At 37.8% G+C, this 17177-nt stretch overlaps 1 protein-coding gene and 1 non-coding gene across 3 annotated transcripts in view; both read left to right on the forward strand.

Moving 5' to 3' along the window:
* The window catches only part of PLCB1 (phospholipase C beta 1), a 652483-nt gene that overhangs the window by 360963 nt on the left and 274343 nt on the right, over window positions 1-17177 (forward strand). The gene's annotated exons all lie outside the window — the stretch shown is intronic.
* Window positions 8102-8230, forward strand: LOC138401309 (small nucleolar RNA SNORA25). Its single transcript, XR_011236468.1, has one exon. It is a non-coding gene; the product is annotated as a small nucleolar RNA SNORA25 (small nucleolar RNA).

Below are 17177 nucleotides of genomic sequence, written 5' to 3' on the forward strand. Positions count from 1 at the left end.
TTCCCTAAGCCCCCTTTTCATTGTTGGACCATCACAGTGCCTTGAACACAGTCTTAAAAATCAAGCTTTACACCAGTTATTTGCTTTTCAGTTTTTTCTATGGTTTCTTGTGCACCTTACATCAAATTCACCATGTATAGTGAAGTAAAAGAACAACTCCCAGAAGTTAAGAGGTTGGAGAATTCCAGCTGATGACACATTATCTCTCTCTCTCTCTCTCTCTCTCTCTCTCCTTCTTTCACTCTCCTCTCTCTGTCTCTGAGTAATGACAATTTCTGCCAGGAGCAGATTAAAAGATACACATCTATCAGTGTGGGGATTTAGATTCCGTAATGGAATGACAGACATTAAGACATTGTATCAAATAAGGTCTGGGGCTAATTTTCCTTTGTTCCCACGTCCCTTTCCACTGGTTAATAGGAATAACTGAATTGAGTGTAATTTCATAAAATATTAGTGACTGCATTTCATCACAAATCACTTATAATTTCCTCTTGCTAAATTGTGGGTTTTCAATTTAGTATAACTGAAGGGTAGGAATTTTACCTTTAGGTTGACTGTAACCAAAAATATGAAGGAAAAAAATTTCTTTCTACTGGAAAGTCACTCGAAGGGCTATACTGTAAGACCTCTCTACATGGGAAGATCAGAGCAATACAGACTGGTTTGGAGAGAGTAAATATTCTCACGCTTTTATGCTAATTTATAAGGAATGGTTTTTGTGCATTGTGTTCATTGCTACTTATTCTCCTTCTTGGCTTCAGCCAGAATATACACTCAGCTTTCCTCGTGGTCATCATGGCCAACATTTCTTCTAAAGGCATGGCAGAGGAATGTTCTTTGGAGAGGGTGGCCTTCACTGTCCTGTGCACATCATCTGTCTCCCAGCCACTATACCTGTGTCCCTTTTCCTGAGGGCTTTCTCTGGTGGACCATCCTTTTGGGTGCTGGGGACTGGGCACTTCCAGAAGCATCGCCAAAGCCATGATCTATAGGAGCTGATGGAGCTTCAGCTCTGTCGTCCCCTAAGTGACCAACTATGCCATCCCTCCAGAGTACCCTGAATGGTTAAACCCTGTTGTCCACAGTATTGGGCTGCTCAACCATGCAGCCTTTATAGGCTCCCTTCCAGGCCCGCCCTTACCCTTTCTCACTTCCCCACTCTTCCACCAGTATTTTCACCTCCCAAATAAACTACTTTCTCTAGAATCCCTGTTTAAGGCTTTATATTTTTCTGTAAAAGGGAATGACTTTGGATTTCTCTCAAAAGGTCTTCTTCAAGGGGAAGCCAACCTAAGACAGAGGGCCTTGGTATTTGTGAAAGGCTGTAGTAAAAAATGAGATTGCAGGATTGTAAGACTCTTAGGTGTTACCAGTTATTAAAATATTGAATGCTTTTAGCCCAGATATTTAATAGCTGCTTCTCCAGACATAGTAGAGGGCATGGCCACTTCCCTGGTCATTTATCCTTCCCATGGTTCAGCAACTACAGGTTAATACTTACTGCAAATTTTTTTTTTTTTTTTTTTTTTTTTAAAGAGAAAGGGTCTCTCTCTGTTGCTCAGGCTGGAGTGTGATGGCATGATCATAGCTCACTGCAGCCTAATCCTGCCACCTTAGACTGCCAAATACCTGGGACTACAAGTGCATGCCACTATGCCCGGCAAATTTTTTCTTTATTTTTCAGAGACATGGGTCTCGCTATGTTGCCCAAGCTGGTCTCAAACTCCTGGCCTCAAGACATCCTCCCACCTCAACCTCCCAGAGTGCCGGGATTACAGTGTCAGCCACTGTGCCCTCCCTATTTTTAATATTTGGTACCCACTGGACTCAGATTTAAAGTAGAGCTTTTCTTTTGATTATTGTGCAGAGAAGAGCTTGAAGTTATTAATATATTCTTTCTTTTAACTTGGCCTTTATAACTTCTTTGTACAGACATCCTTCAGCTCTAGGTGTCCAACCACTTGGTGGTAGATTTTTAGGGAAGTGGATGGATGAAAGAGCTAGGAGAAGGAAGAGTGGAAAGAACAATCAATACTTGATGATGAACTTCGGGGAAATGGTGTGAGCATTTCAGTCTGAGCAGAGTGCTTCCTATATGGTAGCCCCGCTGCACTTAAAAACAATGGAATGCCTGCTAGTACACAATGGATTGGACTTCCCTGATGTTATACTTACATTCCTGTCTTTGCTTTTTTTCTGGATTCAAAATATTAATGAGGAACAAAATATAGGACCAGAAGTCATACATACATCCATACAGGTACATTTCATACTGGATATTTGCTGTTTGGCTCAGATATAGATAGTAGATTAAATTCCCAGGCCCAGCGCCAGGTGCCAGGTGCCAGAGCCACTGCCCACATTTAGACCCCTGGATATCAGACATTTAGCATATGGTCCTGCACACCCAGCTCCCCATCCAGGTTGTAAGTTTTATAGCTTGGAAAGCTTTTTCAGGCTGATTTCATGGTAATTACATGTTAATCACTTCAGGGAGTTCTTCAGAAATCAGGATAAACTTGGGTAGGTGAACAAGGAACATGTTTCTAAATTATAGCTATTCCTGAGCTGTATCTTTGATATATTTGACAATGCCTTAAAACAGTCTACTCTATGTAACTGCATCATGAACAATAGGGCTAAAGCTTTGTAAGTTGAGTTTTGTTGCAAATGCCGAAGTGTTGTCTACAGATAAATCAGTTATCAGAATAGGGGTGAATTCATAACCTGCATGCATTTTATACTTTCAATAAAGCAACCACATGATAAGCACAAAATTCAAAAGGCACACTCTTACAAGTGTGAAAAAGGCAATTTTAGGGTTGCTTTTGGTTTCAGCTGTTCCAAGGCAGGATTCAGAAACAGTTTCTCACTATTTAGATTTGCTATTGAAATTTTAGTGAAATGCCAAAGATTTCAGTTAGCAAGTGTCAGTAAATGATGTCAACACAGCTCCAAGTTCAAGGTGGAATAATTTCTTGAAATAAAGCAAGCATTGGTGCCCAGAAATCTTGTTTTAAGATCCACCAACTTCTCAGCCCTTGGAGGCTTTTTATTTTTTAAAAAACAGATTCTTGGATTCTTGTTATGTAAGCAGACAACTCTTCCCCTGTGTTCCTGTTTCTGAGATATTTGTGTATGTACACAGTGAAAGATTTTTTTTTAAATCTTTTATTCTTATCTATAGCTGCTGAAAGCATTTGGGGTGTGGAAATTTTTAAGATGGAAAAATCAAGTAAAGAAAAATTCAAGCATGTGGCTATCCAGTTTTCCCAGCACCATTTATTAAATAAGGACTCTTTTCCCCAGAGTGTGTTTTTGTTTGCTTTGTCAAAGATTAGATGGCTATATGAGGATAGTTTTATATTTGGATTTTCTGTTCTGTTCCACTGGTCTGTGTCTCTGCAGTTGTGCCAATACCAAGCAGTTTTTATAATCACAGCCTTGTAGTATAGTTTGAAGTCTGGCAAATTAATACCTCCCATTTTGTTTTTGTTGCTTAAAATTGCTTTTGCTAAACAGGGTCTTCTCTGGTTCCATACAAAGCGTAAAATTATTTTTTCTATATCTGTGAAAAATGATGTTGGTAATTTAATAGGGATTGCATTGAAAGCAAATGAATCCATAAAAACATTACTATTAGCAGCCTTAACAAAATTATTTCTTAACCCCAGGAAAAGCAGTTATACCGCATACACTCACTAAAATGGCTAAAATTAAAAAAAAAAATACTAACGAGACTAAGTGTTGGCAAGATTGTAGTATAGTTGAAACTCTCATACAGTGGGAATATAAATGGTACAACTACTTTGGAAACTCTTTGGCAGTTTTTAATAAAGTTAAATGTAACCTATCTATCCTATGTTCCAGCAATTCCACTCCTAGGTATTTACTCAAAAGAGATGAAACATATATCCACAATAACAACCTGTGAAAAAATGTTCGTAGTACTTTTATTCATAATAATCCCAAAATGGAAACAACCCAAAAGTCCTCCAACTGGTAAATGAATAAACAAATCATGCTATAGTCATATAACGGAGTCTCACTCAGCTATAAATATGAATAAATTACTGATAAATTCAACCTTCTGGATGGATCTCAAAATCATGATGTTTTTGAAGAGAGTTGAAGAGACACAAAAGAGAATATACCTAACAATTCCATTTACAATAAATTTAAGGACAAGTAAAATAACTTATAGTGATAGAAACCAAAATAGTAGCTGACTCTGGAGTACAAGGGGATTGATTAGGAAGGAGCACAGGCAGAACTTTCTGGAGAGACGAAATGTTTTAGATCTTGGCCTGGGTGATGATTACATGGTCATATACAGTTGCCAAATTGCATTGATCCATATCTTAATATTTGCATTATTGATATAAATTATACCTCAATAAAGTGCTGTTAACATAAAAGCCATCATTCATCTTCTGAGTTTCTGCTTGGTGATGTTAATATCATCTGTTTTTTTCATGTTAGCTCAGAAGCTCAATTCAAATCCAACATATGACAGGATCTTATTCATGTGAAATTAGTGGGGCGTGTACTTTTCCATTTAAGAAAATGCTCCAGAAATATTGAAGCTTCCGCCTTTAAGTGCCAAACCAAAAAAAAAAAAAAAAAAAAAAAAAACAGTTACCCAGTTTTGTGAGAAAAATCTTTGTTTCAGCAAGGTCTCCTATTAGTAGTGTTCTCTATTCTTGCAGGGTAGCCAGACAAGTATATTTTAAACAATGAGACATTTAATACTTTAGAAAGATTTTCACTATGTGGCATGTCCCACAATTACTCTTTTTTGTTTCTTTCTCCAGCCTTGTTGCTTAATGTCAGCTAACAGGTAGAACTCTTTGGGGAGTTGAGAGCAGCAAAATGATCAAACTGCAGGAAGAAGACCTGGCTATGACGGATGTGATTGCAGGGTCAGCTTGCAGCAAGCTGAGGGACACCCAAGTGATCAGACCCGTTAACGCTGAAAGAATCTAAATCCTGAGATTAACCTAGATATTTTGACTATTGCTGGATAAATCTTTGTCCAAGCAAAGATGGGCTGCCCAGCACATCAACGTTCATTCATTCATAGTCATTTATTAAATTTCTCTTTGTGTAAAAATCATTTCTATGGCTCAATGTCTCTCTCATGTAATTTCAGTCAGGTCTAAAATGATTTAAAAATTTCTTTCTGAAAATAATCTACTTGTTTTATGGAACAGAGAAAATTGGCTCCATCTTTATTGATAAGAATTTTCTAAGTTGTCAGTGACTGATTATTTGGGGCAGACATGGAAATTATAGTCTCTTCCCCTTCAACTCGAGCAGTTTTCAGACGCTTTGATGAAGCCCTGACAACCAAATAGCTCCTGTAACATTTATGATAAGAGCACATGCCATATTCTACCCTGGCATACACAGTGGGCTCTACTTTATCATTAAAACAAAATATTTCCACTTGCTTTTTATTTTGTCACATTGGAATGTAACACTTAATAAGAATTAGAGAGAGCCGGAGATTTATAGAAAATAGATGGAGATACACGACCTTTACAGAGAAGACTTAAGACCAACCAGGAAGGAGAAAGTGTGTCTTCAGAGGTGCTTGAATCATAAAATTCTAAGCCCTGCCCATGTTGAGTGATGTGCAGCATTCTTTGCAGTGGATGGCCATAGTCTGTGAGTTGGTGTTTTCCTTATGCTTCTAGATTGTATAATATAAGATGGGGAGAGGGGCAGAGGGAGAGAGTGTGTGTCTAGATTGTGTCAAAACTTCCTTTTACACTTCAAAGTTCCTAGAATTGGCTTGGCATCATGATCCTTTGCCTGCCCTGGCATTTGAAACCCATTCTGCCCTAGTAAGGGACGTTTGAAGTCCATTCAACCCTATTAAGTATTTAGGGTTAAGAGCATTGAGGTTTGGTGGTCAAGTCAGCAAAAATAGCATGGTAGGGAGATCCAAGGGCCCATTCCTACACAGAAACACTGATAAAACAAGCAAAAATTGTCCAAGTCAACAATGTTGGGACTCTGAAAAATAGCCAGTTTTAAGGCACCCAAACACATGCTAAATCAAGAAAAAAGGTGACTTTGCTGTGTTAGAAGAGCTTTGTGGCATTTTAATTTAACCTTGCCACACACCTTCCTCAGCATGGCAGCAGTCTCAGTGTGGGTACCTGGTTCTAGAAGGAGCAGAGCAAATGCTCTGTTTTATAAAAGAGGAATTCCTTATTTTCTTCCTTTAGCAGGCAAGTTTTGAGTGCCTACTTTTTGCAGGGTCCTGTTGCTAAGTTATGGAGATATATAGAGATATATATATTCTAAAATTTTAATGCACGTCAGAATCCCCTAGAGGGCTGGTAAAAATGGATTTCTGGGCTTCACCCCTGTATGTCTGATTCAGTAGGCCTGGAGTGAGACCCTAGAATCTGCATTTCTAACAGGCGTCCAGGTGATGCTCATACTGCTGTCTCGTGGACCAAATTTTGAGAACCACAGGTCTAAGTCATGGGGTCTTCACTTTGCACATTGGCATCACCTGTGAGCTTTAATAATACTGATGCCTGGGTCTCATCCTCAGATATCTTAATTTAAATTGTCTGGATATTGCCTGGCATCTTTAAAAGCTTTTTAAAGCTTTTCTTATGTTTCTAATATAGAAGTAAAGCTGCAAACCACTGTCGTAAGTCACTGTTTCTCATCCCTGGCTACCTATTACAACCATCTGGGTACGGTTTTTTGTTTTTGTTTTTGTTTTTTAATACTCATGTCCATGCAGCATTATGGACTAGTTTAATTAGAATTTCTGAGGCTGGAGCTTGAGCAGTAGTATTTTTTTAAAGGCTCTCAAATGATTTGAATGTTTAACCAGAGTTGGTTGAAAAATACTGATCTAAGCAAAAATAGCATACAAAGTGTGAAGGAGAGAGGTACTTAAAAATAACATCTTTTCTCTTGTGTTCTTTTAAACTATTACAAAAACATATAGGAACATAAGTGGAAAAACAAATCTCCCATAACCTACCACTATGCTATGCCTTTTATAATCATACATTTTTTCTATCCAGTCTTTGGCCATATGTGTATACTAGATCATATGTGTGCATTTGAGATTCTGCCAAAAAATTTCTTTAAGTCAAAGAATGATCTTCTAAAAAAAGAATAATAACTATAAGACAGTGGCATAGTGAGATTTTTCTTTGTGTTCACTGAGGAAAGACAACAAGAATAAACTTGTATCTCAGCAGGATAATTTAGGCTTGTCACTGAAAGGAACTTCCTGGTGAATAGACTTAGACTGTTGAAGGAGAGAATGTGGCGATAAATCAGGGTAGGGAAGAAGTAAGCAAAGTCCCATCTAAAGGCCAGATAATGGGAAAATGGTCAGGTAGAGATGACCTAGGATTTGGCAAGGACTGTTCCAGACAGAATGCTGAAGACCATTAGAAAAGAGGTTTACCTACTCATCTATCATTCACTTAGAATCTCTTGTGTGTGGCTAACCATTTTGCTGTGGTTTGTGGATTTATCTTCTAGCTTAAGGAAATGAAACTAGATGGATATGGTTCTCATTATAAAATTTGATACATTTAACTTAGAACATAACTATAAATCATGTAAAAAAATCTGCTACTTGTTCAGGGAAATGATATGTAAAACTAAGGCCTTCATTTTTAGTATGTTCTAGGACAGTTGGGACATGAGCAGCTTGAAAACACTTCTCTTAGTTAACTCAACTGGGTGCCAAGGCCCAAGCATGGGAGACCTGAAGTACAGTGGATTTGATGTTTCAAGCAGAAGTTTAAGACTCCCTTTCTATTCTGTCTTGATATATTATATTAAAATGTAAATGTAATAGGTTTTAATTCTATCAATAAAAGTAAAAGGTTTTTTTTTTTTTTGTATTTGTTCCCTTCTACATTACCTTTCCTCATTTGTGTTCAGTAAATTAGCTTCAACTGCTCAGTTTGCATAAGGATTAAATTTCATTAGCAGATGCAATTAGAAAGTGAAGTTTATGGAATAAAACTGCTTTATACCCTTACCAAATTGACATAAAGATCATCAATGGAATTGATTAGAAATCCCTTAAAGAAAGTCAAGCCTTAGGTCATTTCAAAGGGAGCCTGTGGGACTGTGAAACCCAGCGCTTTTAACACCACGACCAAATACTGAAGTTCTCTATAAGGCACCAGAGTCACTCAATAATGCTGTGTTTTCCTGAGAAGGTATAAGACTTAGCCGTTCATAATCCTGATGCAATAATCCATGAATGGTGATGTGGGAAAGTAAATGAATGTCTCAAAGCTGAAAGCAAAAAGAAAGTCAAGCCTACAGTTAAATCAGCGTGTATGAACTAATAAGTCTAGTCCCTCTCCACCCCATCACCTGAAATTATAGAGCTAAGTCAATTAGATATTCTTGCAGCAAGAAATTCTCCCTGGCCTGAGACAGAACATAGTCTGGTTAAGCCTGCTTGCCTTTTTCCTTTTAGCAGATCTTCCCTTGGGTTAAGAAAGATAGAGGAGAGCCAAGGGTCTTTGTTATATTCACCCTTAGCTTAGTCACAATCTTCCAGAGCTAAGCACAGAGGGGCTGCCTTGGTGGGAAGCAGAAATTAAGACCAGCTCCATCATGCATCCTACTCACCTCCTGAACCCTGTGTCTTTACAGCAGTGGTTCTCAACCTTGCCTGCACAGGGAAATCACCCTGGGGTGCCTTAAAAATTCTAATGGCCAGGCCCCACTGTAGGATTCTGATATACTTGGGCTGAGATGCAGTCTGGGCCCTGACATTGTGGAAAGCTGCCCCGTGATCCTAATGTCTGGCCACAGTTGAGAGCTGCTTTGCAGGAAGCAGTGCTTTGCCTGTGGCCAGGCAAATCAAGGCTGTGCCTGGGGACTTTGGGAACGCGAAGGAGGTTCTCTCGATCGGAGCCACGCTCTGGCAAAAAGCAGGTTAAGTGTCCCTTGTTGCCTATTTAAGCCACAACTGTGCCAAGGCAATCTTGTCCACTCCGGCCGCATGCTAATTAATAATTAATATTTGTATGAAGCCAGCCTAACAGAATGATGTGTTTCAGCCAGACAGTACGCTAACTCCTCTGTGGACTTAAAATTGCCTTTTAAAAAAGAGGATGTCAATTTTAATAAGTAAAACCCCAATTTAAATACAACCAACTGAAATTCTAAGTAATTTGGCAACATCACGTCACATGGGGGTAATCTTAACATTAAAAATACCTGAAATGAAGTAATTTCTAAAATATTTCTAACCTCAAATTACTACGTTTGGTAACATATTGGGTGATATACTATTTTTACAAGTTAGAATAAATTCTAAACTAGGAAAAGTACATAATTGAGGTCTGGCTTTTTGAAGTAAACAGTCTCTCATTATGTTATGAAATACATGTTGCTGACCAATCTGTAGGCCATTAATGTCATTCCCTCTATCACTTGTATGAAATTGCACCTTTTTGGTGGCTTACAGAATGTGAACCTATGAGACATATAGGCTGACAGCCAAGAAAAAAGTATGCATATTATGTTAAATCACAGGGTATGAAGGTAGCCAATTTGTAAATAATTCTCAGTAGGAAAAATTCTTTTGTGAATTGGCAAATAAGACTTGCATTCATACAATGAACTGAAAAGTTTGCTTAAGAATTAGAAGCAAGTAATTGATTTTTTTTTTAAATGGTGTGTGTAGGGGTGGGAGTCGTATAGCTCAACCAAGTGGAAAAAAACAAATCAATTAAGTTAAAAGGTCTCATTTGAAAAATAATTTAGTCCCCATCTATAAGGGCTCTGGCTTTAACTAGAGCAGGAGGAGTCAAGGCCCCATCACCTCCCTCCTCCCACCTCTCAGTCTCTTGGTGTGTTTCACTGCCCAACCTCAAAGGGAAGCCAGAGGATGGAGGCTGGATGATGCAGTTAATAGAATGTTGTCTCCTGTGCCCAGCACAGGTGGAGAAGGCTGGACAGTAGGTCTTAAGGGGAAAACAGAAAATATACAGTATATTTGCTCAATCAATAGCTTTTGTCTCCTTTTTCTAGCAATGTAACCAGCTAAAAGACTGGGGCTAGGCACCTGACCAATTTTTCACCAATGTGATGTAAGCACGATTGATAAGGTGGAACTTTAAGGAAGTTCCTTTTTTTTTTTTTTTTTTCAAGAGAATATAGGCAGCTGGTACTTGCATTTCTGCCTCCCACCCCTCCTCCTTCCTAATACTGCTATTTTGGACCATGAAGAAACTTTGCAGTTGGAAATCATTGCTAAGATGGAAGAGCAGAAATTTACAAGGAGTTTGGATCCCTAGTGACTGAAGCCCCAACACCAGTCCTGGATTCCTGATCTGAGCTTGTTTCGTATGAAGGAAAATTAATCCTTATGTGTTTAAAACAAAAACAAAAAAAATAGTTAAAAAGTTTCATCTCATTTATTTACTATCAATTATATAAGTAAAGTATGATGAAGGTAGTTTTAAATCATTACTTTTAAATTTTTTAAATTAATTTTAAGCCCTCAACCTATTCGTAATTTCAGGATGTTATATGACTGCTCTATAATAGGCCATTATCTGATTATGAACTATACTTATTTGAGATGAAGTTTGTGCCTTACCAAGAGATGGAAAACAATTTTGTCTGTTTAATGTATCAAGTGAATGGATGGACAAAACATCCCAATTTATATTGTTTTTTCAGCATGTGAACCAAGTGCACAGTTCATCAAAAGATTGATTATTTCTAACGGACATAACAATAGATACTCTAACGATGTGGTCCCCAGCCCCCAGGCCATGGACTGGTACCAGTCTGTGGCCTGTTAGGAACCTGGCTGCACAGCAGGAGGTGTGCAGTGGGTGAGGTAGCTAGGGAAGCTTCATCTGTATTTACAACTGCTCCCCAGCACTCACATCACAGCATAAGCTCTATCTCCTGTCAGTGGTGACATTAGATTCTCATAGGAATGTGAATCCTACTGTCAACTGCATATGTGAGGGATCTAGGTTGCAAGCTCCTTGTGAGAATCTAATGCTTGGCGATCTGAGGTGGAGCTGAGGCAGTGATGCTAGCCCTGGGGAACGGCTGCAAATACAGATTATCGTTAGCAGAGAGGTTTGTATAATTGTTTCATTATATATTACAATGTAATAATAATACAAATAAGATGCACAGTAAATGTGCATGAATCATCCTGAAACCATTCCCTCTACCCCCCCCCCACCTCCATTTCCATGGAAAAATTGTCTTCCATGAAACCAGTCCCTGGTGCCAAAAAGGTTGGGGACCGCTGCTCTAACACATCCTAAATTAAACAAAGCTGTGAAATGATGTGTGACTTATCCTTGAGAATACGAAAGACTATGATTCTTAGGAAGCATGTGAATACGAATGAGGTAGTGATCGTTATTTAAATATCACCAAGTAAACATAACATTCTGTTGGGCACCTTTCAAGCAGTTAGATTTTCCATGGAATATATTTCAGGTTTGCTTTGCTTGGTTGGTAATCATAGCATTGAATTTAATAAATAGACATTATTGAATTTCCTTGGAATGTTCCTGGGGATGTAACATAAATTTAATGCGCAATTGGCTGTGATGTATGGCTACCTATCTATAGTACCTACAGGTGGTGAAGTCTGTTTTAGATTTTCTGCACATCAGTTACCTAGCTTGAGCTATTTCAAGAATATAAATCACTTCTGTTTTTTGAAACTATACATTTGGTATGTAATAGACAGTTAATTCAGAATTTCAAGGTGGAAAGGAAATATCACAGAACTTTCATTCTGGTCCTGAGGCAGTTAGGTAGATAATTTGATCAGACCACCTCTGGCTTTTCTCGGTGAGGGCACTATTGGCATTTTGGGCCATTGTGTGTTATTAACGTGGGTGTTGGTCTCATAACCAGTGGAAAGGAGTAGCACTTGCAGCCAGAGAAAGTGTCAGGAACTTCCAGAGCAGCCTCTTTATTTGTGTGTTCTTGACCTTGAGCTCCAGGGAAGATGGGCCAAGTCTGGAAGCAAATACTAGAGTTTGAGAAAGGAATTGCAGTTTAAGTTAAAAGGGCAGAGATGCTAAATGGTGACCCTGATATAGGTCTGTATTGACTTAATTCCATTTCCCCATCTGTCCTGAACCCTTTTTACTCATGACGAACTGTTTTAGCCTACATTATCCAGACACTTTAGACTCTACTTCATTTTTCCCTTGTAGACAGCCTGACGCCTAAGTACATGATGTTCTTAAGTAAATTCAGTATGCTGCAATAACATAAAGATCTTAATGGAAGATCTCCCTAAATTGTGATGGAAAAATCTTTTCTCCAGATTCCAAATATTTTGAGTGAACATCATGATGCCCATAAGACCAACTTTGCTGGCATACATCAGAAACTACTTTATGGTACTTTAATTTAAAATAGGTTAGCAATAATCATTGGTGATATGTTTCTACTCTGCTTCAAAGCGATCAGTGTTGAAATGTTCATTTGAAGTTGTTAAAAAATTTTAAAAGACGTGATTTAGAAGTTGTGACTTAGCAACTAAAGCTGTAATTTTGAAGTAAATTTATACTATAAAGGGAATTTATGACCAGTTGAATGTTTAGATCTCATACTCAAATTGGAAATCTGAAGAAGTTCTAAAATGCAATGTTTTGAAAGGGCATGGATGTATAGCTGTGATACTGTCTTAGCAACAAACTTTCTTTTAAGAGAAGAATTTCTTATATTTTCAATCTTAAAACAGGTCATGTATACTTAGAAAACAGGATGTTAGTGCGATAGATCTATAAAATACCATCTAAACTCCAGGTGAACTTCAAATAGCCCAAACCAAATATATGCTGGATAAAGTGTATTGTGGTTGTTGGAAAACTTTAAAATATGAAACATTCCCATTACTCGTGGTATTTTACCTCTGAGAATTTTCTAGCCAAAGTTCTATTTGAACTGAGGTCAAAAATCAGTTACTGCGTGGGCTTTTCTTAAGAGATGAATTTAATGAAAGGGCCTAGTTATTGCAACATATGCTGCCTTCCTTTCAAACGATTTCCTTAAAGCATGATGATTAAATCCTAGGAAGAAAGAAATTTGTACTTTTCAAAAGCTATATGATGTACCCCATGGGGGGGGTGGCGGGGCGGAAATCACCAAAGTTCTGAAACCACACATATAATGAATAAATATTCCTTTTAGCTTAAAAATCATAAAAAATCATTAATTATTTTCACTCCTTTTGCTTGGGAGGGTTTTAAGAATTTTAAAAGACCAGTATACATTGTATTAAACATTCCTGCTTATTTCCAAAGAAAAGTGAACTGCTTTATTTTGACTTTTCTTTTTACATGCAGTAAGGAAGGTTTCAAATGTTCAATAAATATTGTTAAAAGCTTATGTCATTACACTATAGTAAATATCATTTGGTGGATGTCTTAAGTTGGATTCTCTAGAGGCAGAGCTTAAGAGGAGGTTCAGGGTACAAAGAGTTTATCTGGAAGGGGGTGTCAACAAGGCCTAGTATATGAGTGGGGAGAGTTAAAGGGACGGAAAGGCAGCCAACACAGTGTCAGTTAACAAGCAAGTTACCACTATGGACAACTAGAATATAATCCCACTGGGATACTCGGGGCAAGAGCTTAAAACACAGACCTTTGTGTTATTCCAAGTGAGGGACAAGGGAGCTGAGGCATTTGTCTACCAACTCATATCAGTTTTTGAGGGATGCATCTGGTTTGTAAGGGAGGCCATTTCATTCAACCACTTGCTGCTCATCCCACACTTAGGCTTACTGGACACCAGCACGAATGCCCTTACAGATACTCAGTTGTTTGCTTTGAAAGTCATTGCTCTGAGTTCATAGAAATGATGAGAGCCTAGAAAATATCACCAGGACACTGACTACATCATCTGCCACAATGAAAAGCTACCTACAAAGTGGACAAATATTTCCCCAAAGGATACATATCAATAGTGAAATACATACTGGAAATTATCCAAACCCTCTAGTAATCAGAGAGATGCAAATGAAAACATAAGATGAAACCAATTTTGGATGTATTGAATTACCAAAGGTTTGTAAGAAGTCAAATTGTGATAAAGCCTAACATGGCAAGGTGCTGTTGGTATTAAAAATATTAGAATCTTTTTAAAAAGCCATTTGGCATGGTGTTCCAAGAGGTAAAACAATTTTCACACACCTGGACTTAATAATCCAGGAAATCAATAGAAAAGAAATGAAACAAAAGATGAGGAGAATGATAATAATACTCTGTCCACAAAATACAGAAATGCTTAAGTAAATTATAGTATGTGTAATCACTAGATAGTTATATTAACAATATTATGGTTGTAAGGATAATAATTACCAGAAAAATATAATGCTTATATTATAACAATAGGTAGAAAAATGATACACAAAAATATACCTGCATTCTAGTTGCAACTATGTTACTTTTTAACAGCTTTAAAAACTGCAAGAAGAAAATACGTCCAAAGGCCAACAATGATTAAAATTTACTACCAGTGTCAATTACAATGGTTTATTTGCAAGTAACAGAAAATCCAGCTCCTACTGGCTTAAACAATGAAATTTGTTGCCTTGTTTAACTGGAAAGTCCAGCAGTCAGGCTTCAGGTTTGATCCAGCCAGCAGCTCAGCTAGGTCATTATGGGTCTAGTTGTTTTCATGCTCTTCACTCTTTCTTCCATAATATTTGCTTCCTGCTAAAGCAGACTTTCCTCCCAGTTGTCATTCTGATGACAGCAGAAACTAAAACTAGAAACTAGATGCTTCCTTGGTCACACCGAGGGTCAGAATATGAGGGCTTCTCTTCCCCAATCGTTGAACAAAAATCTCAAAGTTCATTTTTATTATCTAGGTTATGTGCCCATCACTGAACCCAAAACTATGGCTGGGGGATGAGCTTGGGTTTGGCACCCCTCTGCAACAGTGGTGGTGTCAATTTCACTCTAAATTTATGGCTGGTAGACAGTGAGGGAGGCACAGAATGAGTGCTGAGGAAGCAGTGCCAAAATCTATAGTGTATACACACATATATGTGTGTATATATATATGTATGTACATATGTGTTTTTGCATGTGGGTGCATTTATGTACAGATACATGTATACATAAACACCCATCAACAGAGAAAACACAACTGTACTTACAAAGCTGATTCATTTGTTCATTTACACATTCAGTCCACAGCTACCTTGTTACAGACACTATCCTAGGCACTCCAGACACATTAAATGAGACAGATATGATCCCTGATCTCATAGAGCTGACATCCCAGTGGAGGAAGACAAGCAATAAACAAACAAATGGATAAGCAAGAAAAATGATAAAAAAAAAAAAAAAAAAAAGAACTAAAGCAAGATGCCAGTTGGAGTAACCAGATGAATTCCCCCCACCCTGAGTGGTTAGAGTAGAACTCTCTAAGGAGGAAACTTTTATGCTGAGATCTGAATGAAAAGAAGAGCCGCTCAGGCAAAGATCAGGGTCCAGGGCACGCTGAGAAGAAAGCTCATTAGTACAAAAGGGCTCTCAAGGTAAAAGCAATTCTGGGATTTTGGAGAAATTACAAGAAGTCTTGTGAAGCAGAACTATGATGTATGAAAAGGAGATTGAGGTGAGAGGAGTCTGGAATGGTGTATAGATGCCAGATCATGTAGAACTTTGGAAACTGTGGTTAGAGATTTAGGTTTCATGAAAAAAGAAAGGAGGCTCAGTAGAGAAAATTTATTAGGGAAGGGAAAATATTTATCTATGTCTTTAAAAGATCTGTTTAGGGGCTGTTTATAAAATGGATTGTGAAAGAGAAGAAAAACTAACTCAGTTTTTTTACTTGAGCAACTGGTGGATTTACGGGCTGTGATTAAGATAAGAAAGAGAAGGGAAGGAGATTTGCAGAGGAAGGAAAGGAAAATTAAGAATACTTTACAAACATTTGAAGTTTAAGATGTCTGTCAGTCATCCACACTCGTCTCTCTCTACCACTTGTCATAATTTTTTTTAAATTTGCTATTTAATGACATTCTAAGTAAAGAAAAATTAAAATTTTATATTAGTAGCATGACTTTTACGATTCATCTTTACATTGTGCAATGCCATCGTTAAAGCAAATTATGAAGGCATTTACTTCGTATACAGAATCACCAAAGTTATAGAATTTCTATTTCATTGTTTGTACATGCGTATGTATTTTATTCTTACCTGAAAATATTGCACAAAACTAACACCGTTGTTTTTACTTCACTTCTTGATACGTGCACATTCTACCAACACTCTCTACCTTCATCTTGCTGATGAGTAAGGGAAGATGGAAAGGAAAAGGAACTTTGGGTTTCTCCATATTTTTCATTTTTTTCTATGTCACCATTTTCAGTGTAACAGTTGTCTAATATAGGGAAATGACACAAACAAGATTGGGCTTATTGGTGGTTCGGGTTTTTAGAATGCTATTGCTTTCTTTATGCATTTGCAGCAAGTTCTGATTATAAAGGAAAGCATGGCTTCTCACAGCTGTCAGAGCCTTGATATGTAACACTGTTACCTCACACTACCTTTGAGTCTCACTGAACTCTCAAGCATCGTGGATCCATGGAAATTCTGTGCTTGTGAGTATTGCAAATCCTATATGTGAATGGGGCAGCAAGGAACAATGGACATGCATCTTGCATGTACCTCCTCTTTTTGTGTACATTCTTCATTGTCCCTTCGCACTTTAGTTACAAAACACAAGTTCAAAGATAAAATGATTAAGAATTTCAGGACAGTAACTGCAGAACATTCAACCACGCATGTGCCCTTCCGAGTGTAGGTCCCTGTGTGACTGCACAGGACTCACATTCATGAAGCTGACCCTGCATTCATGTGAAATATGTAGGAAGTAGGTATTTGAGTCTGGAGTTCTGGGGAGAGGACAATTATTGGAGACGTAGGCTTGGAAATAGTTAGTATTTATGTATTAAATATTTTAGGTCGTAGACAGGATGAGAGCATCTGGAGGAAGTGTGCAGATGAAGAGAATGACCCAGAAAAGAACTTTAGACATTCCAGTAACATAAAAGGGCATGGACCAGCAAAGTATGTTGAGAAGGAATGGCTGGTAAAGTAGGAGGAAAATAGGAGAGTGCAAAATTCCAGAAACCACCAGAAGACAGT

Source organism: Eulemur rufifrons, chromosome 20, assembly GCF_041146395.1.
Source record: "Eulemur rufifrons isolate Redbay chromosome 20, OSU_ERuf_1, whole genome shotgun sequence".
Classification (NCBI taxonomy): domain Eukaryota; kingdom Metazoa; phylum Chordata; class Mammalia; order Primates; family Lemuridae; genus Eulemur; species Eulemur rufifrons.